This window comes from Thermobia domestica, chromosome 17, assembly GCF_964235325.1.
Source record: "Thermobia domestica chromosome 17, izTheDome1.hap1.1, whole genome shotgun sequence".
In the NCBI taxonomy this organism is placed as follows: domain Eukaryota; kingdom Metazoa; phylum Arthropoda; class Insecta; order Zygentoma; family Lepismatidae; genus Thermobia; species Thermobia domestica.
Genome location: NC_137470.1, coordinates 182,356,162 through 182,373,565, shown reverse-complemented (window position 1 = coordinate 182,373,565; position 17,404 = coordinate 182,356,162).

Here is a 17,404-nt window from a genome sequence, read left to right as displayed (position 1 = left end):
TATACTCATTGAAGAGATCTCACGATATCCATCTATATCTATAACAATAGAATCCATTTCTTGTATATAGCGGATAGGGTAACTTCCCTAAAAGCGAATGGATTAAAACCAAGTTTCTTAAAAAAAGTTATGCATCAGGAATATTGAACTAGACATTGACGCACTAGTGAAATCACATCATACTGAGGTGTCTCATCACCTTTCAATTTTAATTATTGCAAGATGCAGGCTTTGTCGCATTTGTATTTTTCTGGTGTTTCAATATACAGTTGCCTTTAGTTTCATATCGTACCTCTTTCATTTAAATTTATTTTTAAATGACTCTGCACCAGACTACATCGAAGGACTGTAAGCTTCTTGAGGTGAGTGATTCATTACATTCCATTTCACAACTACGTTGCCACTTCGAGTTAAATGACCCTCCTTTAAACAAAAATGTAAATGATACAGTGAAAACTCTCTAAAGCGGACAGCCATGGGGAATCAAAAAATGTTCGCTATAGAGAGGTGTCCGCCTTCAAGAGGTTTTAGTATTTTGTTATGTAAATTAGTGAGCAAGGTAATATACAATTAGAAAAAAAATATTTTTGCATGAATCATGTATTTTCGAATATTACCTGCATTTCAAAGGTAGACATTTGGGTGGTAGAGGTTTCCTCTGTCATCCAATACTCTATGTTCGAGACACAACATGGAAATATCATGTTATAGTTCTCTGCACTTTATACTTATCAGTACTTCCTTCGTTTTCGGTATGGCGCTTTAATTTGTCGGGTAATTGCACTTCTGCAGTGTCCTTTTTGAGACAATATATATACCTGAGGGCAAAAAGTACTAAATTTGTCTTCTGATTAGTTAGAGACTCCAACGGGACAGTAGAATAACATGTCATCCCTAACGGCGGGCAACTGTCAATCACTTTTGTGTCTAAAACAGCTTGGGTGGGAGTGGGATGCAAGCAAAGGGCATAAGAGTGTTGTTAAACAGAGGCGCTTCATCTGGGTTGCTGAGCAGACAGTTGAGGAGGCGAAATGTTGGCACAATGTTTCCTTGGTGACACGTGTATGAATTACTAAAAATGTATTTTTACTACACTTTTCAATTTATTTCTAGAGAAAGCGTCCGTAATACGGAGGTAAATAATACGTATAAAAGAGAGAAAAGACTGTCCTTGTCCGTACTAGAAGGTGTCCGCTTTAGAGAGGTTTGCCAATATGTTTTTTTTTTCCTATTACACTGTTTGGGGATTACAAAATATGTCCGTTAAGGGAGGTGTCCGCTTTATAGAGGTGTCCGTTAGTAGAGGTTTCACTGTATGAGGTAACTGCACTATGGTTTACCTCCTTAACAAAGTTATTAAGAAATCTTATAAGTATGGAATGGAGATCGCTGTGGTGTGTAGTTAGAAAGAAAAATGTTCATAACTATAAATAGTTAGAACTTTTAATTAAGCATTTGGGACTCCACACTCTAGTGGTTACATCCTTGGACCCATGTCCGCGTGGTCCCGGGTTTAATTCACGACAGGTGCTTCCCAATTGTCGGCATCCGCCCAGCATCATGAGGCTAACTGAGGAGTCATGTGAATAACAGACATGATGGCTACTGAGTCTAGAAATCTCATTATACGCCTAGAGACAGAGCGACGCAGCGCACTGACCACGTGTTCAGCCCTGGGCTATACGGGAAATAGTTCAGCCGATAGCAAATATATGGTGGTAGAGCGGCTCAGGCGAACTAAGGACAGTCATACCAGTGGTTCTAATTAGTGGTGGGCACAAAAACCGTTTTTTTCGGAAAACAAAAATCGTTTCTGAAAATTGAAAAAAAACGTTTAAGTTTCTCCAAAAACCGGTTCGGTTTTTCACCGGAACCGGTTTCGGTTTGCTTCAAAATCGGTTCCTTTTTTTTCTTTTTACAAAATTTGTCCTATTTCTGACCAAATAGTGTTTCGTTGTTCTCCGGAAACCGACTCCGTTTCAACAGAAATAGTTTTATGTGGTTTCCAAAAGTTTTCACCGAAACCAGTTTCTGTGAAAGCCAAACCGGTTTTGAAGAAAATCGAAACCGGTTTCAGTGAAAAGACGAACCGGGTTTTGGAGAAAACCGAAACCGGTTTCGGTGAAGACCGAAATGTATGTTTTCGGGTTTCGGTTTTTTCTAGAAACCGGTTCCCGGTTTTATAAAAACCGGTTGTGCCCATCCCTAATTTTAATTAAGCATAGTTTTAGTCTATAGTAGTGTAGATTTACATCAGGCTAAAAGGTCGAGGAAAACAAATAATGATACTACTACTAGCAACAAACATAATCTTATTATAATACTTTGCCTGTATTTAACTCGTTATAGTTCACAATCGCCGCTCCACTGCTTTCGCTTGGGCAGTGCAATATTTAACAAACTTTATCATCAACCCACACTAAGTATTCTAACATTAACATTCACTATTAAATGGAAATAATGTTGCAGTTAGATATGCAAAATAAACAAGTACAAAATGTGTTCCACGTCAAGCAGAATATAATTTAGTAATAAAGAAACTTGTCCACAATATATAAACTGCAGACAGTTCTTTTTTAAATTCAATGTAATCCGCCTATAAACAATTAATTAATTATGTCCTAGATTCAAAAATGATTATTTTAATTCGCGAAGTAACTAGATAACTTTACAATGCAGATTAACAGTACAAAATAATCACATATATTATGCTTTTCGGACAATACAGACTCTTAATATCTTCAATATTTTTGTCACACTTTTTTAAAGAGGAATTGTATATTTTTGTTTAAAACAAACGTGTGTCTTCATATAAGAAGACAAATGTTTCTTCGTTTTCGTCAATTAGCCAAAAGTAAAAAGTCCCGACCAAAGTTGGGGGAAACTACCAAAACAAACTCTAAGCATCGTTTTCTAATGTATAATGACTTGTTCTTTCAGAATATGTACCTATTTTATCAATGAAACAAACAAACAAACAAAAAAAAAAAAGAGTGTAACATTGGAAAAGCATGTTTTTATAAGGGTAGTCATATATTCTTGAGCACTACAGTATATACTGTATATATATATATATATATTTAACTTCAGACTGCAAAATATATGGTAAAATAAGCTTCGGACGAAAAAGGAAAATATTTGAAATAAAAGTTATTATCTTAAAAGGGGAAACTCATCTGTAATAAAATTAGTCTGACCTCACGTCTTGTGGGCGGATTAAAGTCTTGAAAACTTATATGGGAAACCCTGGTTTTTGTTTCAGGTTCGGATTCTACAGAAAAAAATAAGTACATTTATAGCATTTTTTTTTCGATTCGTGATAGATGGCGTTACAACAAGTGAAAATTATTATTAATGCATATTGTAAAGATAGTATTACTAGTAGTAACAGTTGTACCATCAATAGAACTACTTATTTTGAGATGTCACATACTTGTTCTAACATTATGGATAAGCAAGAACTGAAATGAACAAAGTGTAAATGACAAGACCAACACATGTGTGCTAGTTCGGGTGAATCGCAAACTCGTGTTTTCTGGATAACTACAACACTGAACGCATTTTAATTTTTGCAATTAAGTATCGACGTGTACGAAGAATAAAACAATTTCCTTTTCGCTGATTTGTCTTGGTTATAAACTGTAAGAGAAAGCGGCTAATTCTTTGCAAAATAATATTGCTGCTGAAAAACTTAAATTAAGTAGTTCTGTCAATGTTCTTTGTATAATTATGGGATTCAATGTCCATGTTGCCTTTAAAGTTGACGATAATGATCTTTATGTGTAAATTCTCACTTTCTCATCACGCTTTATCACACTGTCAATGTTTGAATCTATCTTAGTGATCTTGATGGTCAAATGATTAACACGTGTGTCCTTAATGAAGTTGGTGATAGGGTTGATTCCCACATGGAAGCCCAGTAACAAATAGTTCATTTGTAATACTGATACTGTGCGTTTTCTTTCACGAAATTCAAACCCAAACCAATAATTATTACTCTTGTTTACAGTGGTGTATCTTGAAGTGTCTGCCGCGGTTTATACATATAAAATGTTTCCAATGCAACAGCATTTTTTGATACTCTACATATCATATTTTTAACGAACTTAAAAAAGAAGAAAAAATCTTTACTGAATTCTCTCTGTCTGCGAATCTGTCTGTCTGTTACTTGCGACTTTTCTTTTTAATTTTCAGTCCTCCATTCGATGGAACATTAAAAACTGTCTGAGAAAGTGATGGAGTTTTTCTCGTCACTCTTACCGTTCCGGAGATATTGGCCAAAAAGTAGTCGATTTCCGGAGATTTAAGGAACATATCTCGGGAACCGTAAGTTATAGACAGATGACATTGGTGTTGATCAATTCCTAAGAGGATGGTGAACATTTTGGTACCAACTAGTAATCGGTGGTCACTGTCCAACTGGCCACTGTTTGGCCAGTGACCATCAGTTAATATCGGTACCAAAATGTTTACCATCCTCTTAGGTATTAATTAACACCAATACCATCTCTCTTTGACTTATGGGGGCGCGGTGGCTCAGTGGTAGAGCGTCCACCTCTGGTGCTTGGCTTCGATCCCAGCTCGCGCCGTGTGGACTTTGTGGTTCTCCCGTTTCCTCCCACTTTCTTCATTCCACCATTTCACTCATTTCTCATAATCACCGTCTCCTCTAGCCTAACCGGCATAACCATGGGACGTAAAACTTAAAGATTTCATTTCAATTTTTTCTCTGTGACTTACCGTTCCCGAGATATTGGCCAAACAATCGCTCCGATTTCCGAAGACTTAAGGAACCATATCTCGAGAACCGTAAGTCATAGAGACATCATATTGGGGTTGATCAATATCTAAGAAGATGGTAAACATTTTGGTACCAAATAGTAACCGGTGGCCACAGGCCAACTTCCTACTAGCGAACTGGCCACTGTTCCCCAGATACTGGCAAAAAAGTTGGAATTTCGGGAGATTTAAGTAGCAATATCTCAGGAACCGTAAGTCATAAAGAGAGGTGATATTTTGTGAATTTTTGCGAGAAAGAGGAGAAGGTGCGGATAAAAAGATTTACTTTTACATGTAGGAACAATGACGGTTATCCTTCCCGCTTCATCTCTCCATTTAAGTTCGTTCTGGCAATGCTCTTGGAGCATTCTCAACTGATCATATTTTATAACGTATGCACAAATACTATCTTCACAATAATACTGTATCTACTATAAGTTGTAAAATAAGTATTTTACCTGAAGCTATCAAGACCGGACTGAGAAAATAAATTCCGAAAGATTTGTCTTATTCATTTAGAAAAATAAAGAAAAAAAAAAGCAATATTGAAACAGAATTCAGTTTTACACAGTTTAAATTTGAGATATTTTCTGTGGGTTCCCCCTCGCAACATCCTCCCTAGATATGCCTTCGATACTCTAAACCTTGTCTTTTACCACCATTTGAATCAGAATTAACATCGAACACGCTGACGTAGAAGGGTTTGAATTCGACATTGAAACTTGAACATACTAACAAAAACGGATCTCTGAAATCTGAAATCATAATCAACACAAAGCCACACTCACAAATTCTCCTTTACTTCTTTATTTTTATCATTTTAGACGATTTAGGGTTTAGAATTCTGAGCTGCCGGCATCTATGGCCATGTTACCCCGTTACGTATGAGAAGATGACGTTACTCGGCGGTCACACTATCCAATGAAAGGGAAGGGAGAAGGGATTGGGGAAGAAAGGAAGCAGCCTTGGACCTGTATGTTTGCTACCATCCCGGCATTTGCCTGGTGTGAATAAGGAAAATCCATAAAAAAACCCATTTAAGGTGGCTGGCTTGATAAAGCATTTTACTCTTTTTCGACCGATTGCCCCCATCGAGCTTTTTAGACGAAAGTCCTGAATTAGGAAAGGGGGAAACATCGTGACGAGGAAAAGCCACGGAGTCTTTATTAGAAAATGTAAACAAAAAATATATATTTTCGAATAAGTTAATTTGTCTATAGAATCAACGTACGTAAAACATGTAAAATATATTTTTTTCGTAACGTACTGAAAACTATATATATGTAAGATAAATTTATTTATTTATTTGTTTATTTATAACAGGTTTCAGATACAGCACTAGGCCATTTTACACTGAAACTTTTTATCAATTTGATGACATAACAGTTTAATAACAATTTGAGGTAAAGTTCGTACAACGCAATAACGACATTACAAAAATAGCTTACTTATAGATGATCTGAAAATATACTCACTTGGAAAAACCTCTACAGTTTCTGGTAACTGATTATAGGTACTGACAATTTGGTTTAGAAGATACCTTGGACAATATTAATTCTCGCAGCTCGAGTGTAAAAGAGATCACTAGATCGTGTTGTTCTAGCGGGTACGCGAAAATTGATGTGACTTAACAACTGTTCACATGATATGTGGCCAATTACAACTTTTTGCAAAAATATTAGGTCAGAATTTTTGTTTCTCACTAGGAAAGGTTTGATATTGAGGGATTTTAAAACGTCATTTATTGGAAGTGTTCGGAGGTGAGATACTCGGTAGGATACAATGGTTAGAAAGAAATAAATCTAGGAAGGAATGACGCCCCTGTCACTCAGATTTATCCTATTTTGCTGGAATATTCAGACAAGTCAGGTTTTATTATTATTATTTCGCTATATTACGTGATGAAGGTACATATATTAACTCCTGGAGCTCCATCCCTCATTGCAATATGGTTGGTGTACTCTTTTTTTGCAGCGGGAGACACGCGTTCGATTTCCAGTGGGAGCTCATGTGATTCAGGTCCCACGTTAAACTGCAGGTGAACGTCTCATATAGGTTCGGAACTGAAAGGAAAACTAAATTTTAATTCAACCAACCAACTAGGTAGAACTCTTTTGTACCCTATTATATATAGTAGATATTAAGAATCACTCGAGTTTCTTCGGGAAGTTTTATAACCGTACACCTATGCTGAGAGTGAAACTATCATACGCGTACGGCCATGAAGGAGAAAAGTTGCAGTATATGGCCTGATTTTGAGTGGATAAAACCAGAAGATCCTGCTCATATTCAACTGTGGGAACTGCCAGCAATAGAAACAATCTGACCTAGAGAGTTTTACAGCATTATTGCTCGTTTGTCAGAAGCCATTTAAATCATGGGCAGTTACTCTACTAGTCTTGACTTACATTTGAATTGCTAATTACACGACTATATATATATATATACTTCCTTATGTTCTTCCAGCTATTCACATGTAATAACATACTCGACAAGTCCCATATAGTGTCGTTACTTTCTTTTACGGGTTTTTAATTGATATGAATTGTATGAACCAAGTGCAGTTTAACAATACCTCAATTACCCGGTTCTCAAGTAGCGTTCTTGAGCTTCTCTCAGGGCACAAGATCTGGTGTAATCTTGTAATATTGTTTCAAGAAAGAAAATGAAAAGATAAAAGGAATGTTTTCAGTTACATGCCGTCTTCCATGTAATGCATTGTTTGTACACAAGTCACGCGTTAATGAAACAGTTTAGCGTGACCAAATTACACTTTCGCGCCAAGACGGCGTGGGATATAAAACCTTCTTAACTGAGATTGTAGTCTCTCAGACTATTTAGACAAAATAATAACCAGTAAATTAGGAGTTTCAAGTGTCTTATTGGCGATAAACGTGGAATAATTCTCAAAATTCATTTCGCGTGGGGACAATGTGCAATTACAAATAAAATAGGCAATTCTTACAGTGAAATAAAGTGAATCACAACACTTGAAATTACCGCATCGTTGTTTCTCACATTCATTTTTCTTTTAACTTTTACTAGCCATGAATGAAATTTAATTTCTTCGACAATTGTTTCAAAGATATCAAACTAATCTTAAAATTCAAACTTTTCACTATCATTTAGTTGACTGATCACTAGCACAGTTACTTACCTGATTTCTCTCGTACAAACGCAAAATTGCAATAATAATAATAATAATAATAATAATAATAATAATAATAATAATAATAATAATAATAATAATAATAATAATAATAATAATAATAATATTTTGTGCAATGTAGAAACAAGAGTGAAATTCTTTTAACTAGGTACAAATTTATTATTATTTTTTTTATCAATAGTAATAATTCCCCTCGTTGAAAGAGAACGCACGCCATATTTAAAGAAAATATATTTTTGGATCAAAAGATCCAATATATTCCAATCAAAAATTTCCTATTACTCCTTATATCTGGAGTGTAACCAAACCCACACTATTACTTAAATCAGTATGTTATGCTTGTTCCTCAGAAAATACGAATACTTGATTTAAGGCCGTTCGAAAATCTTGTGGCACTTGATCGATAAGCTAATTATTGGTCAAAATCGCAATGTTTTCATCCATTTTTTTCTGTAATCATTAATAAAATTCTTGTTCTTTGTATTTATTTATGGAAGTTAAGTAAAACGCTTCCTTAAAGTTTGAGGTGAGTCTCTTCCCTGAAACTTCAACTCTAAACATTTTAATCAGATTTAGAATTATCAACGAACATATCCACTATATTTCATGGCAATTGTACCGATCTCTATGGAATGGAATAGCTATACATTCTATTGAAGTGGGAATGAGTTCACACCCTTAGCTTTGGCTAATTTAAACTGCAAGAGATTATGGTAATTCTTAAGTCAAAAAAGTAAGAAAAACATAGATCAACTTTTTGGCAGAGAATGATATTATTATTATTATTATTATTATTATTATTATTATTATTATTATTATTATTATTATTATTATTATTATTATTATTATTATTATTATTATTGCTACAGTACACAGGACGACAAAGACAATAGGTTTTCGTTTAATCAATGGCTTGATATTAAAAAATGGTAGTTCGTGTATTTATGCTACTTTTATAATGCACTGGTTAGATCTAAACAAAAAGTTTGGCTCAGCCATATGGAACAGTATCTGATACACTAACTAATTTTCCAACTAATTTTATGTTTTGTGGAGCTCGACGGTTCAATGCCACTTTCACAAAAGCTCTCCATTGACTTCTGTCCTTAGCCAAATGGATCCACCTTCTATTTTGTATCCCTGCTTCTGCGAGATCCATTTGAAAATTGTCCTCCCATTGATACTAGGTCTTCCTAATGGTCGTTTTCCGACTGGATTTCCACTTGAAACTTTGAAAACGTTTCTACTTTCTACCATTCTGGCTACGTGATTTGTCCACCTAATACTCTAATGAGCAAAAGGGAAGGGGCCACGGTAGCTCAATTATAGATTGCTTGTATCTGGTGTGTGGGTTCCCTGGTTCAGACATGGCTCTCGCCAAATGGGTTTTGTGGCGGACAAACACCATGCCCGTGGATTTTCTCAGGATTATCCCGTTTACTTGCGTTTTTTTTTTAAATTTCACTATCGTCTCCCTTAGCTCGAAGCATAATCGTAAGACGTAAAGTTAAAAAAAAAAAGTTAGAAAATAGAAGCGATACAGAAATGCATTGTTTGTCTATCATAGCATGAATGTTATCGACAAAATAGGTAATCAGACATTGTTAAAAGTACATAAGTATTATACCCAATGCCTGAAATCTCTATACAAAGTGGTAAATACTTCACAATTGTGCACCTTGCCTAGGTGTTGTTCATAATCCCTATGAAGAGTTAGGAAATGTAGAAAATAATGTATTTCGCAGAAACGGTACAATACTCCAGTTATAATCATCATTGCTTTAAGTTATGCTGAGAATTCGTCCTATTCACACGAAAAACTAAACAACAATTTGCTAGTCAGAGGCAGTTTTGCCCAGTATAAGGATTAATTCTTTGAAGTAGGGTAAAATATAAAACATTCAATTTTTAGCTACAAAACTTCAAGATTTTGTGGAAGAATTCACAATAAATTGACTATTTATTTCAGCGCCGTTGAGGTGAGTTGAATTTCAGTTTAGCCTCCCTTTTAGCAGCGAGGCTATGTGAGACGTGAACCTACTGATTAACGTGGAATCCGAACCACATGAGCTCCCGCCGGGAATCGAACTTCAGCGCCGTAACTTACATTTTTTCAGAGGGCAAGCATTAATATTTGAACCACCTAGATAGCGTGGGCCTTCCTGCAAAATTTGAAAATAGGCACCTTCTTTCCATCTTTCTCTTACTCATTTTGCCCCACCCATGGAGCCTGTGAGCCCTCTCACACGGCAAGGTCTGGGGGCCGTCAGTTACTCCCCTGGGCCCGTTCCATACATGAAAAATTTATTAAGGGAATAATATTGATAAAATATCTCAAAGCCATAGGAATGCATACTATTTCTAAGGCTCCTAATAGTAGATATTATTTTACTGAAATGGGCCCACGACTCATTTTTGTCTTATTTACTTTTTGTGTGCTGTTTTGCTTATGTAATATAGTGAACCTGTTTTACGCTTCATTTATAATTTCATGATCGTATCTTGTATGAAGTATGACACTTTTGTCTTCAAATGCCCCCCCCCCTCGAACGGCGGGGAGCTTTTCTAGGAGGCAGTTGCCCCCATGTCCGCTCACAAGTTACGGCCCTGATTTAATTAAGCTGGTGTTTGTTTAAGCTGTTGTTTCAAAAAATAGACTTACTACAACTATTACATGTTAATAGTTCTATTTATTCAATATATTTTTATATGATGACTAGCCTTTGGGTAGCAGTGAGCTCCGCCCCCAGACCCGCGAGTCCACTCGGCCTACGGCCTCGTATTTCTTATCTATCAGCCTTTGCATCAACAGAGAATTTCTTCATCCCCCTTTAGACCCCTTAAAAATTAAAAATATTCACTTTTGGCAATTTTACTGTCGGTTAGTCCTGTAAGACTACAATCTTGCCAAATTTCATCATTTTAATCCTGCTAGAAGTAGAGATGCAAAAAAGCCGGCTTTTTTGAATCGATGGTTTCTTTCACATAAAAAGCCGGCTTTTTTTGGAAAAAAAAACGAGAATTTTGGAAATTTTGGCTTTTTTCGTTTTCATGATTTTTCTATCTAAATAGCTTTCTTATAGTATATTCTATAGTTAGATAAGAATTTCATGACCTAAATGCGATATTTCGCTCTGAAATTCACCATCAAGATGGATGGAGCACATGTTTTACGAATTAAAGCTAACATGAAGAGTGTAGCATTTGAGGGCAATTTTAGAGGCTATTTAACTTCATTTTAACTTTTGAGTTATCGACATCTTTTTTTTCTTCTCTAGATCATTTTAGTTTGTCATCCGTGTTTCATTTCTAAGAGCTTTTAGTACTGTAGCTTCTAGCGCAAAAGTTAAACTTGCCCGTTTTTCTATTTATCCGTCAAAGCGTACGTTTTTCAATATATCCGTCAAGCCGTACTTCCACATTTCTGTTATACTGTAGCTGTAAAGTGATTTAGCAATAATTTTCCGGACACAACCTTGAATACCAATTTATACAAATAATCAGTAGCGGATTTAGAAAAGTATTTTAGGAGGGCTTTTTTCTGATTGTTTCGTTTTCTAAAGAGTCCTAATTTTATTTGGTAGGTGCTTGAAGTTTATGACTACAGGCATAACTAATATTTCGTTTCGTTTATATGTTTAGCAATAATCTTCCGGATACAACCTTAAAAATCATTTTATACTGAGAATCAGTGGCGGATTTAGGGAAGGGTTTTTCTTTCTAATGTTTAGTTTTTCTAAACATTCGTAATTTTTATTTGACGGGAGCTTAAAGTTTATGAGTAAAGGCATAACTAATAGATATTTCGTTTGTTGCAGACATTCCGTAACTTTGGGGAACGGGCTTCAGTCCGAAAGACCGCCCCCTAACCTGCGCAAAACCGTCACTGCTGGTAATTAGTAATAATAACGATTTAAAAACAATAAGAAAGGAAGTCGGCCAACTCACAGTACACGCACTATTTCTACATTCACAGATGGAATGAAGAAAGGCATCGTCTGAATGGTCGAATGCTGGTTGAATCCCGGACTTACCGATAGAAGCGCAAAAGCTAATCACTCAGTCATGTTTGTTGTGCAGTTGTATTTAGCTTAACTTAAATATATTCCGTAGTCTTTTTCTTTTTTTTGGGGGGGGGGGAGTTCTGTAATGATATGTTGAATCCCTCTTGTTAAAAATTCAGAAAACTCGAGGATTGGGTAAACCTTGATGGTGGTTATATTAAACTTAACTGTAGAATTTCAAGTATATACAGAACCAAAAGCTCTAGATGTGCAGCCTTTAAGTGTATCATATAAATCTAAGTATTTCTCTTATGTTTTATTTTAACTTTATTTTGTTTCAAAAAGAGGGTATTGAATATTTTGAAGTAAAAATACTACATACTATTTTGCTAGTTATTTGTGTATTTTTTTAAAGAAGTGTTTACTTTTAGAGTTGGTTGGTTTACACCAAACTTTTTTTTAATAACTGGTTTAAACCAAAAAAAAAAAAAAAAAATAATAAAAATAAAAAGAATGAAAAATGCGAGTCGTGTGAACTTCATGGTGACGTTTCCAGATATCAAACCACCTGCAATAGTTTTATTTCCCTTTCACCTTTTAATCAAGGTGTCCCATGTTCAATTCTCGGTCGAACCACAACCCTTCTTTCATGCGCAAACCAAGTTTAAGCGAAAGCCTTCTCTTTGATAACCTCGGTATTTCGTAAGGATGTTAAGCCTAAACATGCGAAACGAAACCAAATTGTATATTTCTGCATGCATAAACGCCTGTTGTTTTATAAAGAAGCCAAGATTGCTTAAATATATTGATAGAAATTGGCAAAATTTATCATTGCTTACGTAGCTTCCAACATTAGCTTGGATTGAACTTTCAATGATATCTACGTACTAAATTTGTAATTTAATACCTCAGTTTTAGCGTACTGATTATGATACGTTGACCTTTAAATTTTACATGCAAAGCAATAACAGGATTTTCTCGTTATTGTCTTACATTCCAAGTAATGACGGATTTTCCCGATGACAAGGGCGGGAGATTCTCAATTTAAGAAATTTACTGACCGGACTTCTTTAAGCTTATGGGAGTTCTTCCGGCATATCCCCGCTGTTGCATAATAACACCAAGGCGAAACAAACTTATTTCTATGAATATGTAATATAAATACATAAAGCAAAAAATTAAATCAAAAAAGCCTGGCTTAAACCAAAAAAAGCCTGGTTTAAACATCCCCCAAAAAACGGGTTTTTGGCACTTTCAAAACCAACCATGGTTCTTGCCAACTCTGCTTACTTTTGTATATAGGAGGTTAAAAATTCTTATTATATACATTGGTTAATCCTGTGGAATTCATAATGTAAATATGTTGAAGAAAAATTGTTTCAAATATCTTTACGAAATTCATAGTTTATTTTCAAGGTTTTATATTATTATCAGCATCAGCTACTAATTAAATGACTTTTTTGTTATAGAGAAGCGAAACAAAGTCTGTTTTATCAATTTAAAGCAGAATTTTGAAAAAAAAGCCCAAAATTTCCCAAGCAAAAATGCGAAACAGAAAAACCGAGTTTTTTTTTAAAAAAAAATCCGTTTTTTTCCGAGCCCTTGCATCTCTAGCTAGAAGTGCCTAAACTTTTTGGGGTGTAGAAGACGTCTCATATAAATAACATGGTAAAGATTTTTCAGTTCTCCATAAAACTGCTTTACAGTTGAAAATTTTTATTTCTGATGATTCATTTAGGTAACGCTTTCAAAAACGTACAAGGATACCGAATTTCAAGTTTTTATTCCAATTCTAAGTACCCAAACCTTAAGACTATATGTCAAAAAGAAAAGATCCGTTTAAATAACATGGGGAAATTCTTCATCCCCTCTTTAGACCAACCTAAAAATTAAAAATATTAACCTTTGGCAATTATCCTGTCGGTTAGTTCCTAAAAGCTACAATCATGCCAAATTTAATCATTGTAGCCCTACAGGAAGTGAGCAAAAATTTCTGTCAGCTCGTGTAGTTTTATATAAGAGCAGTAACTTTTCCTCTTATACTTCTATTCTGCATTTATGATAAGTAAGGATTTTTTTTTTTTACTTGCTTGAAAGGATTGTTGTTTCCTACAACCCGACAGCACTGGCCAGTGGCTGTCTTTTTTGCTTAGTGTATTGTTCAGTGTAGAATGTAAATATTTTATATTACACATTGTGAACGAAGAACCTAAAATGAAGCATCACTTCCAAAATGAACTATCGAAATGAAGAGAACGAACTTGTTCAAGCGATCAACACATTATAAATGAAGTGAATTTCGTAAAAGTACTTAAGGAAGAAGGAACCTAGGTACGATAACCTGCTGAAAACATACAATGTTACGGCTGTGTAACAAAAGGACAAACTAATTTCTCCAGAGCAGGAGAAATGTAGTTAATTCAAATACTTTGATCCCGATACTAGAATTTTCGAATCCTTAAAGAAAATGAAATAAAATCTTTCAGTTTAACGTCCCACGGTTATGCTTTTTAAGCTAAAGGACACCAATGAATAAGACAAGTGAATAATTGTGGAAGGATCCGTGGAATGTAAATGTGGAGGGAAACAGAAATACACCTGAGTAACACAGGGGCATTGAGTAGTCCACCAGAAACTTACTTGGCCGGAGGATCAAACCAGGGGCCCCACCCGCCACAGATAAACGCTCTGCCACTTGACTTTCTTAATGAGACACACATTACTACTGAACATGGTGGACTTGCTAGAATGTCGACAAAGTACAGAGACATTACTCATCGGAATGTAAAGCTTATTATATAGTTGTGCTCGCCTTGCGAGCAGAAGCAGAGGAAAGCAAAGAAAAGTCTTGCAGTGAAACCTTTCATATTTTCTGGATTTAACTACAGTTTTCAAGTTGATTTGATCCATTTCCAGTCACATCTAGACAATAATTTTAAGTTAGTTTTTGTGAATCAGAACTACTTAAGAAAGTTTGTTGTTTTGAAAGTTCACAAATCAAAGGACCAGAATATGTTCATTTTCATTGAAAGTGATTGACTAACGAAATATATTAGTATTTTTTCTTAATTTAACCCAGCGAAGCGCGTAATTGATGCTAATATTTAAATAAAATGTGAAACATAACACGATAAACGATCAAACCATATATCTATTTCATAATAGGATTGTTACTTCAAAATTATTCACACTTACAAATACATATCTTATAAAACTGAGCACTTCTAGTAAGATCTAACAGCAAGTGCCATCTTGTGTGCTCTTTATAAAACGAATCAAATATTTTATTTTATTTTTTTTATCTTTCTTGATGTTGGAAGACAGAACCAAATGAATGAGTGTCTTGTGTTGTAGTTGAAACACAACTCTATCTTATAGTACAATATTTATAATATGTAACGATTCATTGTGCTGTAATTGAGGGAATGACCTAAAATATGTATTGACTCCGGGTGTTGATCCACCTTAAACAAAAGTAGTGTTTCTCATGATTAAAGTATATACAGAAATATACTTAAGGTTTAAAATAAATTATAGTAGTATCTTTGAAACTGAAAAGTGTTTCTCTAGTATTTCCGTTTTCTTTTCTTTATGCAGGTAAGTGTAGCTTAAGAAAAAAAGTGGTGTTATTGCAATTTATCTTTAGCTTAATATCCAAAACACTTTCCAAAATATTTTCTACATTAAGGAATAATGTCTAGAGTTTCTAATTTTCCGGTAACATTAATATATATATATATTAATATTCACATAATTATGAATGTTGACTAAGTTATTGAACGCTGCAAAATAAAGATCCTATTACAAATGTCGTGAAACGCTCCATTCCTATCCGTGCAAAAAGACATATGAAGATCAGGCTCCATTGGTCGCTCAACGACTGCTAACCACAAACACAAGAGAGGCAAATCGTGTAAAGTTCAGTGTTGCCAACTTAATAGAACAGGAATCGCGGGTATTTCAAAAGTTGCGTTTTTTATGAGACATTCTTTACTAAGTGAAAGAAGAAAATTCGTTGGTAAATCATGCATTCAAATAATGTTAGACAATAATCACTGTAGTTAAAAATGTTTTTAAAAAATATTAATATCCAATTACAATGCTTAATTCTACTACAGGAATCGACATTAAGTTCGAAGTCTGAAACACTAAGAATAATTAGAAGCTCTGGATATTCAGAGAATCACTTAGACTAATAAACGTATTAAATTTTATACCAAGTAATTATACGCCAAGCTTTGATATTTACATTCAACATATTTCAATCGTTACATGATATACAAGGGAATCTTCAACAGACGACCAAAGATATCAGACAGACTAGGTTATGATTCATGGCAGATATAGAAATAGCTTGGAGAACGCAGAGAACCTTTTCAGGGCCGACATTTCACTGATCATAACATTGTGCTGGCCGAAGTAGACATTCAAACCGAAAAATGTAGGGAGAAACATAGTAGAATGCTGAATACTGAAAAGTTGAAAAACGAGAGAGTACGAAATCTTTTCACTGAAAATTCGAAAAGAAAATACTGAAAGGAGGAAAGGATAGGTACAGGTAGCAACAGACGGTGGGGCGTACTAAACTTTGCATACAGCAGGCTGCAGAGGAAGCAGTAGGTTACTGTGAATACAAAAAGGGTAAGACACCGTGGAAGATTACAGAACAGATGTCGCAGAAAGTGAGGGGAAAGAAGGACGTGGAAACATGTTGATACATAAGAGGACAGAATGATGTACAGGAAATTAAACAACGAGTTGCAAAGGGAAACAAACAGTGTAAGGAAAGAGTTTTACAAAAGAAAATTCAAGGACATACAATAATTAGAAAGAGTTGGAAAATACAGGGTGTACAATATACAATGCATTCCGGAGTTTGGGATTGTAGAACTTTTGAACCTCAAGCGATACACGAATAATGGTTATACCAAAATAAAGCCTTGTTCATGCATATATTTTTAAACTAGGAAGCAACGATTGAAGTACACTACGAACCACACAGTTTTGCCAGATGTAACAGACGGTGTAAATCTTTTTCTTTCTTTCTTTCTTTTTTCTTTTTCTTTTTTTTTCAAAACATGTAAATAGACTCATAACTCATACGTATGGATGTTCTGTTATTATTTTTTAGTTTTCTTAGTTGGAGTAGCTTCTAATATATGGAGAAGAAAAAATAATTTTCCATTTCCACCGATAACTAATCGGATGAGTCCTCTGTAAAGGGGAACTAGAGAAATCGTATTTTTCATACACTAACACTCTGAATTGGCAACCCTGCTGATGTTTCAGTACACGAAAAGGTGTGCTAGGGATCCGTCTATATTATGCAATTCCTGAAAACAATGAAATCTAAACTTTGAAATTATCATTATAACATTTTTACTTACATGCACCCGGCAACACTGGTCTTCATTTATATGGGGCTATTTAAAGCAACAGGTATACAAGAGCA